This window comes from Wyeomyia smithii, chromosome 2 (genome assembly GCF_029784165.1).
Source record: "Wyeomyia smithii strain HCP4-BCI-WySm-NY-G18 chromosome 2, ASM2978416v1, whole genome shotgun sequence".
NCBI classification, from domain to species: Eukaryota; Metazoa; Arthropoda; class Insecta; order Diptera; family Culicidae; genus Wyeomyia; species Wyeomyia smithii.
Genome location: NC_073695.1, coordinates 213,092,871 through 213,111,268, shown reverse-complemented (window position 1 = coordinate 213,111,268; position 18,398 = coordinate 213,092,871). Strand labels below are relative to the sequence as shown.

The 18,398-nt window shown below is 38.3% G+C and overlaps 1 protein-coding gene across 3 annotated transcripts in view; it reads right to left on the bottom strand.

Moving 5' to 3' along the window:
- LOC129721038 (serine/threonine-protein kinase MARK2-like) overlaps positions 1-18,398 on the bottom strand; it is a 221,366-nt gene that overhangs the window by 175,587 nt on the left and 27,381 nt on the right. The gene's annotated exons all lie outside the window — the stretch shown is intronic.

Below are 18,398 nucleotides of genomic sequence, written 5' to 3'. Positions count from 1 at the left end.
CGAATCGAAAGGGTTCGCGCATTCAACAGTTGAAGCCAAATATTTTTTTATATTGGACTGTTCTGCCATTTTTGTTTATTTTTACTTACACTAATACTTTTAATTTAATTTTCAATTTTCACCTTTTTTTCACTCAACTAAATTCGACGAATTGAGCATTCTCTATATGGGTGTGTATGCCACAATCGTATGTGTGTGTAACGCTCACCAATTCTACTCATTTTTTCTCAGAGATGGCAAGACCGATATTTAAACCAAAGCGTTAAATGAAAGATCTAAGCTGTTGAATTTTTTATGATTAAGATTTTTTTTCCACGTGGACAAGATATTTTTTTGTTAAAAATGAAAATCGACCAAAAAATACATTGGCTTATAACACAAATTCTGCATATATTCCGGTTTTGAACCGATTCGAGGAAAATTTATAATTTATTTAGATTCCTTTAGTTTCTAGAATTTTTGTAAGTTTTCAGTCACTTGAAGTTATATTCTAAGATTATTTTCTTTTCGACTTCTTCTGGATTATAGGGATGTTTCTCAGCATAAACTTTTGCATACCCTGTTTTACCTTTGTTATACTAAACAAAGGTTATAAAATCGGTCCAAAAACGCAACATAGATCCAAGATCCGGAGGGCCGAATCGTATATACCATTCGACTCAGCTCGACGAACTGAGCAATGTCTGTTCGTGTGTATGTGTGTGTGTATGTATGTTGTCTGTATGTATGTGCCGCAAAAAACTAACGCACCTTTCTTACAGAACGCAATATCCGATTTTGATGATCTTATACGCAAACGAAAGCTACTGTTCTCCCCCAGAATGCTACCGAGTGGATTTTTGATTATTGGCTTAGATTTTGAGATATTGATCAAAGAGTATTTTTTTACATAGAGTGTTTAACTTTAAACATAAAATAAATCTATTAAGGGCCATGTGCCGTATACCAATCGACTCAGTTCGTCTGAATGAACATTGCCTGTATACATGTGTATGTGTGTATGTACGTTAGTATTTGTAAATATGTTGTTTACATGTGTAGTATATCAAAATCGAACAAAAAAAATTAAAAAAAAATCACACCTTTCACAGAATGCATTATTCGATTCAAGTGTTAACAAGTGCAAATGGAAGCTCCAAACCCTTTTGAAAATCATACTGAGGGAGTTTTTTATTGGTTGCTTGAATTTCAGAATATTCACGAAAGAATGTTTAAACATGGAGTATTTTACTTTTTGGATCATTTCTCTCTCTATCCTATTTTTTATATCACTATCTCTCTTTCTCTCGCTCTCTCTTTTTTTTCAACTACTATTTATTTCTCAGAAGAAACTAAGAGTAAAGACATTTGTGCATAATTTTCATACTATGGTAGTTCGTTCTAACTGGTGTAAATAAATGAGCCTTTTATTTTAAATAGTTTTTTTACTAAAAATATTCAATAGATTCCAGAGGAAACTGCAATGCTCCGGTTCTCGTAAACTTGATACACTTCACTTTTGTATAATATAAATATTGTTTTCTAAATTTATTTTAAATTTATTTTAAGGTCAGTGCAAACAGAGTATCCATGTTATCCCAATCCTCGTTTTGGCAGCAAGTTTTATAAAGTTCTGAAAGTGTTTTATATTTTACCATACAGCCTAGGTCTCCAACAAGAGTTACGTTCCCGAGTACACTTTAAACAGTCAAAATCCTTAAGTCTTGCGAAAAACTTTAATTTTGAAAAAAAAAAATGCATTTGAAATAGAATTAACTTAACAGTTATTAACAGCATCTGATGTGTACTGGGAATTGACATTTCAACAGCAGTTATAAATATTTCGATAAAATCCTTTAGCACTTGATCCTCACAGGTTTTTTAAAATTTTTTGTTGATTCCTTGAAATCAACACACGTATGATTTAAGCATTTTTTCTATGGTAACAAAGCATTTAATGCGCTGTGAAATTCTGAACTATAATTTCTTGAGAGCAAGTTTGTAGGACTTTGCTGCAATTCGTAGGAAATCTTCGATGCTAATCCATAATCTATAATCATTGTGTTCTTTTCTGGGTTTTGCGATTTTTGAAAACGAAGCCGTTGTGGTATTGAAAATGTATGTGAGAACCTCATCGAGGTTTGATTCAGTGATGTTATTTGGTTCACCCTCTGGAAAACTATCTTTTGAATATAATTTTAAACGATTTATGGTTTACTGGCATTACAAATTTATATGTAGTAATAGTAAGTATAAATTTATATGTAGTAATAGTTAGTATAACGAAGGTTTCTGCACTGCTAGGTGGATTAATTTAGGTTTTACCTTTAAGAATCGTTTTAAAGTTTATTTATATTAATTTGGAATAAATTTTTGATGGTAGTTTCCGACCTTCTCCTGATGCTAAGAACTGGTTGGCAAATGGCTGGACACGTGTAACTTGAGACCCTAATGTGGCCATTCACCTCTGTCCAGCAACTCCTATCCCAACCTCCACGTGGTGCCGACCGGAATACGAGTAACCTTAGCGGAGATCGGGTAACCAACCCCGGTGGAAACTATGGTCGTATGCTGACTGGGAAGGGGGTCGTACGCGGCTGTATCCCCATAGGGGCGGCGTACAACAGCGTCTGACCCGGAGCGGGCGGCTGAATTATGGAATGCTGTATCCCGCCAGCTACACCTAAGATGGCAGCCCCATCAGCAGGATGTAGGTATCGCGACCCTGGTAAGGTAGCATACCGAAACCTTTCATCAACCACGAACAACGATTTTAGAAATACGGAACGGATCAATCGGCAAAGACCTAGGCTACGAACACGGAAAAAAATTAAGGTAAACGATTGGAAATTGGGTACTTGGAACGTCCGATCTCTCAATGAACCGACGCGGGCTGGCCTGCTTGCTCGAGAACTACAGCGGCAGGGAGTCGAAATCGCAGCGATTCAGGAGGTTCGGTGGCCAAATTCCGGAGAAAGGGAATTCCGTGCAGTAGACCCTATTGCACACACTTCTTTCAAGTACCACATCTACTACAGTGGCGGCAAAGCAGCGGAACGGGGCGTCGGTTTCGTAGTGCTGGGAAATCAGAAAACAAGAGTCATCCGGTGGAGGCCCGTAGATGACCGTATATGCGTGTTGAGGATTAAGGGCAAATTCTTCAACTACAGTTTAATCAACACCTACGCACCGACAAACGACAAATCCGATGAAGTCAAAGATGAGTTCTATGACAAGCTTGAGCGAATCTATGACGAGTGCCCAAAACACGACGTAAAAGTCGTCATCGGAGACGCAAACGCACAGGTTGGGAGGGAGGAATTCTTCCGTCCGGTCATTGGAAGGCATAGCCTCCACTCGTCAACCAATGAAAACGGCCTGAGGCTGATAAACTTTGCCGCGGCCAGAGGAATGGCCATATGTAGCTCCTATTTTCCACGTTTGAATATTCGGAAACACACCTGGAGGCATCCAAATGGAGAAGCCTGCTTCCAGATCGATCACGTACTGATTGACGGTCGGCACTTTTCGGATGTTACTGATGTTAGGTCTTTTCGGGGACCAAACATTGACTCTGACCATTATCTCGTCGTTTGTAAGATTCGCGCACGGTTGTCGAACGTGCTGAAATCTCGCACAGAGAGGACAACGCGTTTAAACATTCAGCGGTTGAAAGCTGATGGCGTGGCAGCAGAATACGCCAGAGAGCTGGATCAACGGATCGCAGAACAGCAGGAGGAAGGAGAGGAAGACATAAATGGGCTGTGGAGCAGTATTCACGGCGCCATCGAAACGACTGCGAGAGAGGTTGTAGGTACGACGCGTGGAAGGCAGCCTAACGGCTGGTTCGATGCCGAGTGCCAGAGAGCGACAGATGAGAAGAACCGTGCCAGGAGCCGCATGCTCACTGCGGCTACGCGTCAGAACAGAGAGAGGTACAGGGTGGCAAGAGCTGCTGAAAATAGAACCCACCGTCGGAAGAAGCGCGGGTACGAGGAGCAGGTGCTCGCCAGCGCAGAGGACCGCTATGCTCAAAACGACGTGCGGAGATTCTATAGAACTGTCAACAGAGTCAGAAGCAGGAATTTCCCGGTGCCGGTCATGTGTAATGACAAGGACGGCAACCTGCTTACAGATAAACCGACGGTTGCAGCCAGGTGGAAGGAGCATTTTCAGGCGCTATTGAACGGTGAGGTACCGGATGAGCAGAGCAGGAACAGGATGACGATTATGAGTGACGAACAAGCTGTGGAGCCACCAACACAGGAATAGGGGAAAAATGCGATTAATGAGCTGAAAAGCGGCAAGGCCGCTGGTAAGGACGGTATCCCGGCCGAACTTCTAAAAGCTGGAAGCGAGCGGCTGTACTATGCGGTCCACCAGATAATACTAAGAATCTGGGCGGACGAACAAATGCCGAACGACTGATTGGAAGGCCTCATATGCCCTATCTATAAGAAGGGCCATCGATTGGATTGTGGCAACTATCGAGGGATAACGTTGCTCAACTCCGCATATAAAGTGCTCTCCCGTATCCTGTTCTTCAGATTGAGACCGCTAGCGGAATCTTTTGTTGGCGAATACCAGGCTGGTTTCCGACAAGGGCGTTCCACGACGGGTCAAATTTTCACCCTGCGACAGATCCTCGATAAGTTCCGGGAGTACAACTTATCGACTCACCATCTTTTTGTGGACTTCAGGGCGGCATACGACTCAGTGAAAAGAAACGAGCTGTGGCAGATCATGCTGGAACACGGTTTCCCTGCGAAACTAATAAAGCTGAGTCGTATGACACTGGAGGAATCAAAATCGTGCGTGCGGATAGCTGGCGAGACATCAGTCGCGTTCGTAACGTTGGATGGACTGAAGCAGGGGATTGCGCTCTCCAACCTACTGTTTAACATCGCTCTTGAGGGTGCAGTACGAAGAGCAAACGTCGAAAGAAACGGTACGATCATCACAAAATCTCACATGCTTCTTGGCTTTGCGGACGACGTCGATATCATCGGTATCAACCGTAAGGCCGTGGAGGAGGCCTTCGTACCTTTTAGGAGAGAAGCAGCGAGATTGGGACTTGTCATTAACTCTGCCAAAACGAAGTACATGGTAGCTGGCAGAGAGCGTGGGAGTCCCCGTGGTGTTGGTGCTGAGGTGGAGATAGATGGGGAACGATTTGAAGTGGTTGACGAATTCGTTTATCTTGGTACGCTTGTGACATGTGACAACGATATGAGCCGTGAAGTGAAACAACGAGTTGCAGCTGCGAACAGGGCTTTCTACGGACTGCGTAACCAGCTAAGGTCCCGTAGTTTGCAAACTCGCACAAAACTAGCGCTGTATAGGACGCTGATACTCCCGGTGGCCCTTTACGGACATGAAGCATGGACGCTGAAGGAAGCTGATCGACGAGTGCTCGGAGTTTTTGAGCGTAAAATTCTGCGATCGATACTTGGCGGTAAACTGGAAAACGGAGTGTGGCGCAGACGCATGAATCACGAGTTGTACCAGGTATACAAACATGCTGATATAGTGAAGGTAATACAGCGGGGCAGGCTGCAGTGGGCTGGACATGTAGCCAGGATGCCTGACGAGAGAGCCGCCAAAACTATCTTCAGTAGAGAACCAGGAAGAGGCCGTCGACTCCGTGGTAGGCCTCGCACGCGGTGGATGTGCGCGGTGGAAGAAGATGCACGATCTGCTGGTGTACGGGGAGACTGGAGAACGGCTGCTCAAGACAGAAGAAGATGGACATCTCTAATTCGTTCGGCCCTGAACCGGTGAACGGTCCGTTAGCCAAAAAAGTAAAGTAAAGTAAGTAGGTGAGCCAATTATGGCAAGTGCACCAGTTATGGCTATTTCGCATAAGCGCAATGGTACTAGTTATGGCAAAACTCCATTTAAACTCCATAGGCCATAACTGAGCCGTTGCGGAAAAGAGTGGTCTATGTGCCATCGAGCAAATTGTTCAGGAGAAGCAATTTTCGAAAAATCTCTGAATAAAATTCTGTTCAACGGATTCTTTCAAACAAAATGTTCTAATATAAAGGTTATGTTGTGGTTTAACATGGGGATACATAAAATTAACAGTTTCTTTGCGAAATCGGTGATTTTATCTCACCAATGTACATAGACCACTCTGACTTCATATATATATATTCACTGGAATCCTCAAATCGTTTCGGAACAGAGTGGTCTATGTACACAAACCTGGTAAATGACAAAGAATATGACGGTAACTCGTATAAAATGGCTAATGTCATATGTTATATGGTACATATAGCATGTCACATGTAAGATGTCACGTGTAACATTACATGTAACACAACATGTTACATATTACATAATATTTTACATGTTACATTTTTCGTATTACATTACGTGTAACATGTTACATATTATGTGTAACATGTACAGAACAAGTGCCATGTTATTTATCACATGTAATATGCTACATTTTACGTGTTACATGATAGTATTACACCGATTTATGTACATAGACCACTCTGTTCCGAAACAGAAGGCCATTCTGTTTCGGACGAAATTCCAACACGGTATAAATCAGCTTTAAAGTTCGATTTTTCGTAATTTTCTTAATCTCCCAACTTCAGTTTCTCGAGTAGATGCGGTTTATACAAAAAACTCATTTTCGAAAAAAATGGTTTTTAGACCACTCTGTTTCGCAACGGCTCAACTGTTTCATGCCATAACTGGTACTCCTTCTCCTGATATTTTTTTTACATTCTGTTTAAAATGGCTTCAGTCGGTTTGCTTTCAGGATCGTTATCATGCATTTTGAGTTGAATTTGGTGTGATTGTTATTTTTCAAAGCTTTTCTAACTGACAGAGTTTTATATCTTTCCAGCTTTTACAGAAGCTTTTAGCCTGATTTAACTAACTGTTGCATCCTTTTGACGTAGGACTACGTCTTACCGTAGGGTGTCCAGTCCATCTTAATATTCTCTAGTTTATGTAGCATTCTATTCCTGTATCAACAGTATGACACAATATGTTACGATAGTTGATATTTCAAAAAACAATCAACAAGTCCAAATTTAATTCAAATTCTATATCATTGAACCAACCACGTGGACGCTTCCCATACACAGATATCGCAAAAATGTACCAAATATTGCCTTTACACCTCGCATCTTAACACTACCATGTGATCGGTCGTTTCATCAACCATCTAACTGTTGCAAGAGAAGAGTTGGTGTTATTTTCATGCATTAAAGCAGTACATGCATGCGGCTTGCGTTCATTTACAATCTGGTTTCTGAAACAGGAGCATTAGTACATGCAACTATACAATGTTTTTAAGTTCCGTCATTCTCGCTTCTGCGTTTAACCAGGACTCAAAATAAATTTTCGATTTCCGACATTCTCCCGGTTTTCCCAATGATATTCCTTTAATTTTCCCGGTGTTTTATTTGAAAAAAAAAAGACAATTTACCCACATTTACTCATGTCTTTGCCAAAATAATGTTATCAAACAATGAAAAATATTTCTCCTTAATTGCTTTGAGCTGTTTGAGCTGTTAAAGTCAACTTAACTTAAGAGATCACAACGCAATGCACAATTTTCGCTATTTTTATTTCCAAATCGTTGACTCTCGAAAAAAGTTCTCTTGCAAAAATCTTGAGACCGATCTCGGACTTCGGGAACAAGAGCCTCAAAGTGACCAGTAAAAAATGTCATATGAAATCGTCGAAATATATTTTTTATGGCTGGAGCCAATGGAAAATATGAGTGATATTTTCAAGGTCTGTAAAATAAATTCAACCGATACCCTAAATAAAAAAAAGCAAAGCCTTGGTGCTACATTCCGATTTGGAACTTGACCTTCTGTTTACTATACACAGGCTTCGCAGCCAACCGTTAAGTGTACAGGACAATTGCGGGGCTAGCGCTACGATCCTACTGACACTAACAGTCTCTCCCGAGTCGAGACTCGAACCTACAACGACCGGCTTGTTAGGCCAGCATCGTACCTCGAGACCAGATGGGGAGGCGATACCCTAAATAAACAGTTCTAAAAAAAAAAATGAAATGAATATTTCTTTTTTAGATACCCTAAATAAACAGTTCTAAAAAAGAAATATTCAATAAGATCAGAGTGAATCGCGACTTTTTCTGGAACTCCGCATGATAAATTACGGAAATTCCGAAATTCACGTTAAACGAGACGCGTGATAAATCACACTAAAATCTGCGTAAAAAGCATTTTTTTTTTATTTCTAGACGAAATCATGCCTTCGGTTACTCGATAAATATGAGCTCTTTATCAGAAAACTATGCAACACATTCCAACGAAGTCGTCTTGAAAATTCGGAAATATGTAAAACAATTTTTTTTAAGTCTAAAATTTAATTCACTATAACTCGTCTATAGACAAGGTTAGAAGAAGTTTAAGAGATACAATTTTTAAATGATTTCACTTGCAAGCTTTTGCGGTTATGAAGCTGGTTTATCCAAAGCAATCAAAATGACCAGCCTCGTAAACGCAGAAGTGAAAATGACGGAGCTTGGAAAAGTTGTATAGTTGCGTGTGCTTCATATGCACCATCTCTCGGAAGATATTTAAGAACTGGTGTTTCGAATCGGATTGTGATGACTGGGGTATATTTTATGTTTTGTGATAATTGAAATGAGCATGTAACATTTTAAAAGTGAAAGTTTTTAAATGCAAAACTGTAGTATTTTATGTATGGTTGAAAATTAAAAACGTATATGTTTTTTTTATAATGCAATAATAATTATCACCATTTTCTTGTAACGTGAAGAAAATGGAAGAAGAGGTTCAATTTTTTATAGTAATGCTACCAAATGGAAATAAAAAATGAAATTTTGCTCAAACTATCGATTTCGATTCTTTGAATTTGATTCTACTATTAAATGTAATGTTTCTCCATACATTATATGAAAAGTACTGATAAGCCTTAACAAATGCAATCAAAATTTAATGCAACCCTAAACTCATGTCATTGAAATGATGATTTTAGATCTTTATAAGACCCCCCCCCCCCCCCCCTTTAGTTAGTAGTTTAAGTATTTATGATAAATATTAGTAAATAATGAGTATGTGTGTCTAATCACAAATGGTGACTTCTCAACACTGTTAGAAAAATTGTAATTTCAATTGTGAGGATTTGTTTGCTTTCGCAATTAGGACTTATCATTCGTAGGGATTTGAACCTACTTGTCAAGAAAGGGAAGTAAACTTACAACTAACTTTATTGCTAACTAATTGGCTATAAAGTGAGCTAATCATAATAACTGAGGATTGCAACGTTTTTTGTCGAAAATTGTTAATAATTTTATTTGACATAGCTTCAAATGTTTCAACACCAGTAAGTCTATGTAATTCGAGTGTACCAAACCAAAGAGGATGCTTCAAAATCATTTTCAGAATTTTATTCTGAATTCTTTAAAGCATTTTCTTCCTTGTTAAACAACAACTTGACCAGATCGGTACAGCATAAAGCATTGCAGGTTTAAAAATTTGTTTGTAAATCAAAAGTTTATTCTTTAAACAACGTTTGGAATTTCTATTAATGAGAGGATATAAATATCCCGAATATTTGATACACTTTGCTTGTATACTTTCAATGTGCTTTTTGAAAAAAAGTTTTTGATGATTTTAGATCTGAATATTAGTTACAGTCGCCAAAACATTCACTGATTGCTTCAAATACCTCATTCAACTAATCGATTCCGCATGAGGCCTTTGCCCGATCAGAAAGACAAAACAAAAATGTAACAGAGGCTGTTAGTTTGTTTTGTGAAAAACCTTTCAGATCGGGTTTTAATTTTGGTCCCGTTAGGTGTTAAAATAACAGAAATCATAACGAAAAATATTCTACTAATATCAAACCCATATCAAACTTTGTTACAGTATAATTACAACCATTGTTATAAACAACAGGTTTTGATAGAGACGCAAAAAGGTTAGATTTGTTTCAGAACAACTTCATTTCAGGTTTTGTTATTGTAACTCATTCAGATTCAATTTTGTTATCAAAAGCAAATGGGAAAATACAAAATCGTATCAAAATATGTTATTTGTATTTCTTGTTGATAGAATTTTGTAATTTTTTAGTTATGCTCTTCTGATCGGGTAATAATAAGACTGTTCAGAGCGTACAACTAATCGAGTCACAAAGATCACTGGGCCGTAAATGTGTTTGACTGAATTAAAGTGTGTGCTAATTTATGTTAACAAATAAAGAAGTTGCATGAAGAAGGCCAGGTGGCCAGGTCATTGCGCCAAGTATATTGATTTATGTTGTTTTTTAATACAACACATCAGGTATAGCTGGTGTGCGGCTTGTTCTAAATCAGCACCAATTTGAAGAATTGTGAAAACACACCGGAAGGCAAATATGTTTAGCCTTCAAAATGTTTCTACGAGACTTTGTGGACACCAATATACACGCTCGACCTGTCCACAAGCGTAATCAACCGTACGGGAAAAAGATGCTCTCACTGGAAGCCCTTCGAACTCGACATTAATTTGCGTGGGTCGTGCGAAGCGACAAACCCGACCGGTTTGTAATAGATATGCCTAGCACTGATCGATCGACCGACCGACCAACCGACCGGCCAACTGTGGCGGGACAAGGCTTCCATGATGCCGTGGGCAAGGTACCACAGCAGCCACCCGGTTACAAGCTGCATTTGCAACGGTGCGCAGTAGTTAATAAATAGAAACGTGTCATTACACTTCGTAGGTGTCAGATTTCCTTCGGTGTGCCAGCGAGTAGCATTGTAGACGTATGCGCGCATACCAGCTTTTTCCCCCGAGTCTATCTCCAGTGTACCGTTACACGTAGGTTCCTGCGGTAAAACCTGCTGAAACCAACCTGTCAGACAGCCGCGCTAAATAAATAAACACAAATTATCAAGTTTGTCCGGAAAAGTACACAAAAATGGATTATTGATTTTTCCAAAGAAGCCATCACACTCTTCGAGCCGGCTGTAGATCGTCCATTCGATTGATATTCTGACTATCGTTTCTGGTTCGCCTAGAGTTCAAACTACTGTAGCTTCATTGTTTTATTCATGCCGATGAGTTGGTTCTGATGTGTACCGGATGACGACGAACGGAGGTTGACTGCTTCTTGTACTGTTGTTAGACATGAGCCCACAACGGCAGACATACACACACGCCGTTCAGACACAACCCCGCCAACTGTACCTGTTTAGTACCGTAGTAGCACACCTGAGAACAATTGGTTATAGCACGTCAGGCAGAAGCTTTCAATGTTTCACTGAAAAAAAAAACGGTTTGGCTTTTCTTGCGTGAGCAACGGGTATAAAATTGCTCGGAATAAATTGAGCGTTTGTATAGCGTGACGTTAGGTTTCGAGCAAAACCTATTCTTTTTCTTTTATGCATGCCATCAGTGCTGATCGCGAAGAAGTCCAATACCGAACTACCTAGATCCTTGACCGAACTTGATGACCTAACTGGGTAACGGTTAGGCAACCACTCGGGACACATCAGTTTGTAGATGTTACGTGCCATGTGTTACAGAAATCGGAAACAAAACTGAAATGGTGTTCTATTACATCAATGAAAAAATAAAAGGATTATAACCCAAGAACAGTGGCTCAAATAAGTACGAATGAAGTAAATAAATTTACTGACGGATTTTTTTTTTCATACTGCTCGTCCTTAAGGATCCATTCTCCATTCGAATCGGGAGTAGAAATGTAACTAAAAAAACGAAAGTGCGAAAACTTTGATCAATTGAAAGAAAAAGTTCGAAGTTTGTATTAAATTTGGTACATTGTTTTTGTCTTGGGTCGATATCTAAGGATCAACTGATCCTTACTGATAACACATTGATGCACAGAATTCTAGTAATAAGTCTCTGATCGAAAAATATTTGTCGTACTAAGGAAATTATTGACATAGTAACATCTCACCTTATTTCGCATGACAAATCGCATTCCAGTGCAAAAGCTATTGAAGCGAGCAGTAAATACACCAAGGAAAATTTTGCTGCAAAATTATATAAAATCTCAGATTTGGCTCAACGTTAGGGGAATTGTTTATTGTTTGATGCCGATTGGACAACCCTCTGCTCTTTTTTTCCGTCGACAACTCTTATTTTGTTTTAATTATGGCCACAAGCACATAATGTCTAGAAATAAACTAATACATTAGTTTCGACATTGGTCAAGAAATCTAGAAAAAATATCAATTATAAACAGCGTTGTTGCCAGATATGTTTATTTTCCATCAGAGTTCATACTCTGATTTGCTATTTTTTATTTTGCTAATGGAAGGTAGCGATTTTTTTTTTAAATTTAACTCTCCGATTTTCCCTTATATTCCTTGAAATACAACATTAAATTCCTGATATTTTACAGCATTCAGCACAAGAACGTGTATCTACGTGGAACGCAACTCTAAAATCCCAGTCAAAAAGTATTCGATTGGATATGAAACCAGTAGAGATCTCGCATTAACCTTTTATTAGCGCTAAAGAGCCTTTGAAAATCGCTGGGTTAAAGAATTTTCCCTGACCTTCCCTGATTTTCCAGGTTCTCTAAGCTTATTGCAGGCCACCCTGTAATATCTTTGGAACTCTTCTGATTGTGGACATTCTGGATGACATAATTTGAAGGAAATCAGCCAAAGAATTCAGAGTATATAAAATTCGACCGGGACTGTTTTGAGTACAAACCTAAACATCGTCAAAAAGGCTTTTTCATTGGGCGTCGTACACAAATAACGTAACACCAGACTTTAGACCCCATCCTGTTTCTATATAACAATAAGTAACGTTTGATATGACTCCCTCCCCCTAAAACTTCGTCACTTTGAACAACCTGCCCCCTCTAAAATTTCAATTTTTTGCAAACATCACAGGTACGAACCTATCTCAACTACCCCCTCCCCCTTATGTAACAATAAGTAACGCAGACTCTACACTCCTTCCTCTCTTCGTGCGTTGCGTAAATTATGTACGACGCTTTGATAAAATTTTCTCTAGGAATCTGTCGAGAATTTGTCTGCGAAATAAATGTTTTTCTTTTTTATTTAACCACAGATTGTAATAAAATGATTGAATATTCAAGATAAATAAATTTTACCGAAATTGAAAATTAGAAGTTTTTAGCTAAAAGTGCTGAATTTTGTGTTTCTAACAATCAAGTGGTAAGTACCTACATTGGGAAATTATAAATTGGGAGGTTTGAAAACATATTTCTTTATAATATTTATCAATAAAAATACCTTTCCTTGCGATGTTTGATTTGGAACCTGAAAAATTTATTTTAATATTGTATTTCTGGATATCCAAGCAGCTGGCAATACTTCCGATCAAGATTTATTTACTTTTTGAATTCTTTGACTGATTTCCTTTAAATTACGTCATTCAGAATGTTAAAGTTACAAAGATTTTAGCAAAATAGGAATAGAAATTGTAAGCAAATTGGAGTAAATTGTTTTTTTTTTTCAATGCTGAATCTCGAGCTTTGCTCATAATACCTTTGAGTGATGTGTTTTAGATAAAAAAATTTCTAGAAATAATATGAAATTGTGAAACTCGATCATTTTTCGAAAAGCGCAGTTTAATTTTTCAAATGGAGAAATAACATATCTGGCATCACTGCAGAAATTGAAATTTAATGTTTATTTTTAATTTTTTTTGGTCAAAAAAAATTTTTTTGTACAGTGTATATTTTTTTTATGGTGCATTTCTAATTCCCTACAACTCATTCTCAGACAGTTTTTCTATACAACCAACGGTTTCTGGGCTACAATGCTTCGAATAAAACCTATGCCAAAAGGCATACGCCCTTTTAGAATGTAACTCATGGGTGTAAAAAATCTCTCCACCTGTGAAAAATGCTCAGTTTGCTAAGCCAAATACGTGTGCAAAGTTTCATTCAAATAAAAAATGGTCGATATTCGACCATCGGTCATTTCGCGCGATTTGTCTCTATACAAAATTTCAAATGCAAAAAGAACACATATTACAACACTGGCATCCAAATTGATGTTTTTTAGATTTTTTGACTGTTTTTTTTTGGAAATATTGTATTGGTTTATTTCTGGACATTATGTATTTGTGACCATAATCAATAAAAAATACGGGTTTTCTGAGGAAAGACGGCAATAAAAAATGAGGTGGGTGTCAAGAAGCGATGGGTCCAATGTTTGGATTTTTTTAGATATAAAGCTGGATTTTCTTATTTTATCGAAAATTTTGGTCATTCTCATTTTTGATAACATGATAATAAGCATTTCTTCGTATGTAAGTGACAACTTTTTAGAAGTAGGTGTTTCTCTAGAATATTGCTATCGGTTTCTGGAGCATCATGCATGTTTTTATGATGTAGACCAAATCGAGTAAGTAGATATAGCCTCTGTATTTTGGGACACGCGTTCAATTTTATACAAAACCTACTGTATTGAGTTATTCTAGCAGGCTTCACATACGTTTCAAATTCATCAATTCCAATATTATATATTATATTCTTTAATCATTAGAACTTGTGACACTTTGATGAATGATTCAACAATCTTAGACACATAATGAAGAGAGGCTGTATTTCAAACAATTTTTCGGGATTTAAATTTTTGATCAGGACACACACAGTAGCCAAAAATGGACTTCAGACGCCATTTTTAAATTTAAGATGTAAACTACCGGTTTCTGAAAAACAGCCGAACATGACCGAATACCACCCAATATGGGTATTTCTAGAATCAAGGTGATGTACAGAAGACAAAAGGCGAGGTTGTTTTCATTCGGGATATAACCAATTTTTTCAAACCATTTGTCTTTTGAGTTTGATCATATCCAATATCCGATTATTCACGCATTTGCAGACTATAAACAAAATCATAAGAATTAATCAATTTGGAATGTTTAAAAATATTTAAATAAAAAATGAGTGGGACGAAGTTTGCCAGGTCAGCTAATAAAAGAGATTGCACATAATAATCAAAGCTTTAGTTTTAAGAGTGAATTTCTGTCTTTTGTAATTATACTTCCTGTGGCAAACTCGCCACATTCGATCGATAATTGTCCGCCATATTTTATAATGTTTTTTACTTAATTCCAAATCAGCCGCACATTTCGTAGTTGCTCCTACCTGATGGATCTGGAAGTTCTAGTGATCTGATGAAGTTGCATAAAGAATGGCTAAATTGGGATTAATTTACCATCTTCAATGTACAGCAATTCAGCGCCTAGCTTCCGTTTTTTGGCGTGGGGGAAGGATTGAAGTAGGAGAATAAACCTATATGTGAAAGTCCCTCACGACCGTTCGTTTAGTTGCTCGTGCACAAAACATTAGAACAAACATTGATTTCAATAAATGAAAATAAACCGTGATTAATATTCAACTTTTTATAAATTCATTACATACTCATATCTTTTCCCTTTATTGTATGTTTTATATTTATTGAAATCCGACAAAATTCATTTATTTTGATTTTACTTTAATGGATTTTTTCGACACCTATTCAATTTCAAACAAAACAAACGCTTAAATTGACGAAAATTAATAAAACATCCTATCATTTTCTGTGGCGTTTTCCGATGTGCTATCTTCCAGAGAAGCCATTGGGGACCTTTAAGATAACATATTTTGGCCTCCATACAAGAGGAGAAACAAAAAAAAAACACTGAATACAGCTAGATAGATACTGCTGCATTTTTATATTTATGTCTGGTGTTATGGAAACAATTCATTCCACCCAAACAGCAGCATTGTAGAAACCCGTGCAGAGACGTACGAGGAGAGACACAGTTTCGCTACTCGTTTTATTGCTCGTTCAGTTTGAATTCAGAGAAAGATAGTTTTTTGCTAAGTCGGTGGTGCCAGCTAGCGGTGGTTGCGGTATTCCTTGGCTTTCCATGACGGCGATGATGCCCCCTATTATTTTGCGGTCTTTCTGTCTCTCGCGCGCACTGTTCTTCTACTCGTCTACAGTAGAGATAGCTTCGTTTTGGAGCTGCCAGCCAGCCGGTCGGTGACTCCACAATGCCGACCACGACCGGAATCGAAAGATTAGCAGTAACTGTAACTCGCCGCGTTCAGACTTCAACGCTGCTCAACTGAAAATGGTGTGTGTTCGTGTGGTTCCCTGGAAGCTTTGCTTCCTACATTATTGCAGTGGGTCTCTGGGGTCTACTTCTTCCAGACGTTATTTGAACGATTAATGTTTTAGATAGTACACGCTCACGCTAGGGTTATCGGTCTTAAAATATTCGCGCGAAAAATCATGGTACCGATATAAGACAGAAACGGAGAAACTCACAGAGCTGAATGAAACGAAACAATCATATTAACCTGTTCGAAGATTGATCATCATCACACACGCGGGGAGAAATACAACACGCACGCAGCGGGACAAGTTTTGCGTCCTCCAACCGAATTCAATGCGGTTTGTTGCGGATAAGACGCACGGAGGATTGCGGCCATACGTAACTGGCCAGTAGTAGCGCCGATGATGATGATTGGCGGGCTGCGGTTGTGGTATAAACAGGTTTTAAAGCGGTTCGTAAATTATGCCCTAGCTTGCAAGCAGGACCGGTCCCGGGACGGAAGCAACAAGACACTGACGGTTGGAGAGGCACTTGCACGGTGGCTGTTTTGGGGCGGAAATGATCTGGTTATGAGGCGATGGAAATCAAACAAGCGAATGCTCAGTTGAATGTGTGCAACTACATAAATATTGTGAACGTGGTTGTTGTTCAAAGGATGCTGGATTTCGTAACGTCGAACCAGCGCGCAGAAAAGCGGTAGGAATTGAACATTCATATTTTACTCATGCTGGCAGCAGCGACGACAGCCAGATCTAGAGCAGATTGCAAGTGATTGGAAATTGATATCGACCTAGAAAGAAGCTGAGTTACCGTGCTGGATCGAAACCCGTACAGTATCGAAATCCGTACACCTTGATGTTTTTCTTCAGTTTTAAGCATTAAAAAAGTGAAAATTCATTTGATAGTTACATGTACATATCCGTTGAGTTGTTGGCCTTCTGTTAAATTAAACTATGCGCCAGTAGGCCATGAAATAAAAATATTAAAAATGAAAAATCAATCGTGTATCGGTTTCAGTTGTCATTTTGTTGTATCGTTAGAGAATTTACTAAGGAAACGTTCTTCAGCTAAAAACGAATTTCAAGTGGGATATAAGTGTTTTACTCTGTGAATCTTTTTAAAATTGATGGAAAAGCTAACTCTTTGTTATTTTCGAGTTGTATATTGTCTAATAAATAGTGTAAGTTGTATTTATTCAACAAAAACTGTGCCGTACGGATTTTGATTCTTGTTATTTGCTTGAATCAAATCCGTACAGCGCACAGTGGTCTGGAACTGCATAAAGTCGGAAAAAAGTCAATTTTTTAACTTAATGCATCGAGCAAGCCCTATTCGGGAATAATTTCTTCAGAGTTTAAGCTAGTGAAAAATCATCAGAATGTTGGGATTATTGATGTTGTCATACATTTAACTTAGTTGAGAAAGTTGGCTTCTTGTGCACTCACGACTTGTCTATTTTTACGTTGTTTACTCAGGTGATTTTTTACAGAATGCAGAAGTAGTAATGAATGTTACAATAGTGTCAAATTGATTATATGGCCTTACTCTAGCTTTCCTACAACTTCAGTTATCCTTTTTTAGAGTTGTTTCATGGGAATAAGCTCTCCACAAAATAAGTATAAAATAATACTTGGCACTCCAACTTTGTGTAGAGTTTTAAATGGTATCCCCGCCGATACCCGCACTCATTGAAAGACTATAATGTTCCCTCGTGTTCATAGAGACAGGAACAAAAAAGTTTTCTGGGCAATTTTCGCCGAAACGTTCACAATATTAAAAACAAAAACAAGCGTGCGACGCGCAAGCGGACATTTTTTAGCAAGCAATGTTAGCTAAGAACGCCACTCATAAAATTAAAATTCAAACTACCTAAATGTTGATAGCCGTTACGCATACCTTAACTTTGTTTGATATACCTGGATCGTGAAGTTCGAGATTTTCCGGGGTTTTCTTCTTCAACATGCTATAAGTAGCCGTACATCAAGTTTTTTGAGATTATTTGCTAAATTTCTCAAAAAATACATCAGGTACAAACTTCATATCCAAGGAAGAGTTTCTCAAAATACTATTCTCTACAAACTTCCTTTAGACATTATCATTCTATTTTGCTTCCTTGAGGAGTTAGTGACAGCGCCGCCCTAGCGGTGAAATTTTGAACTATGTAGCCATTACCAAAAGTTGACCAATGCTTTCACGATCAACTTTCGAGAAGACATCGTTCATCTAGGAGGCAACCTTGAGAAGTTATTAATTTCGCCCTGATTTCAGTCCTTTCCGACCACTGTGCAGCGTGTGTATCATGCGTATAATGTTTAACTTTCTTCTTGTTTTCAGCATATAATGGAAGAA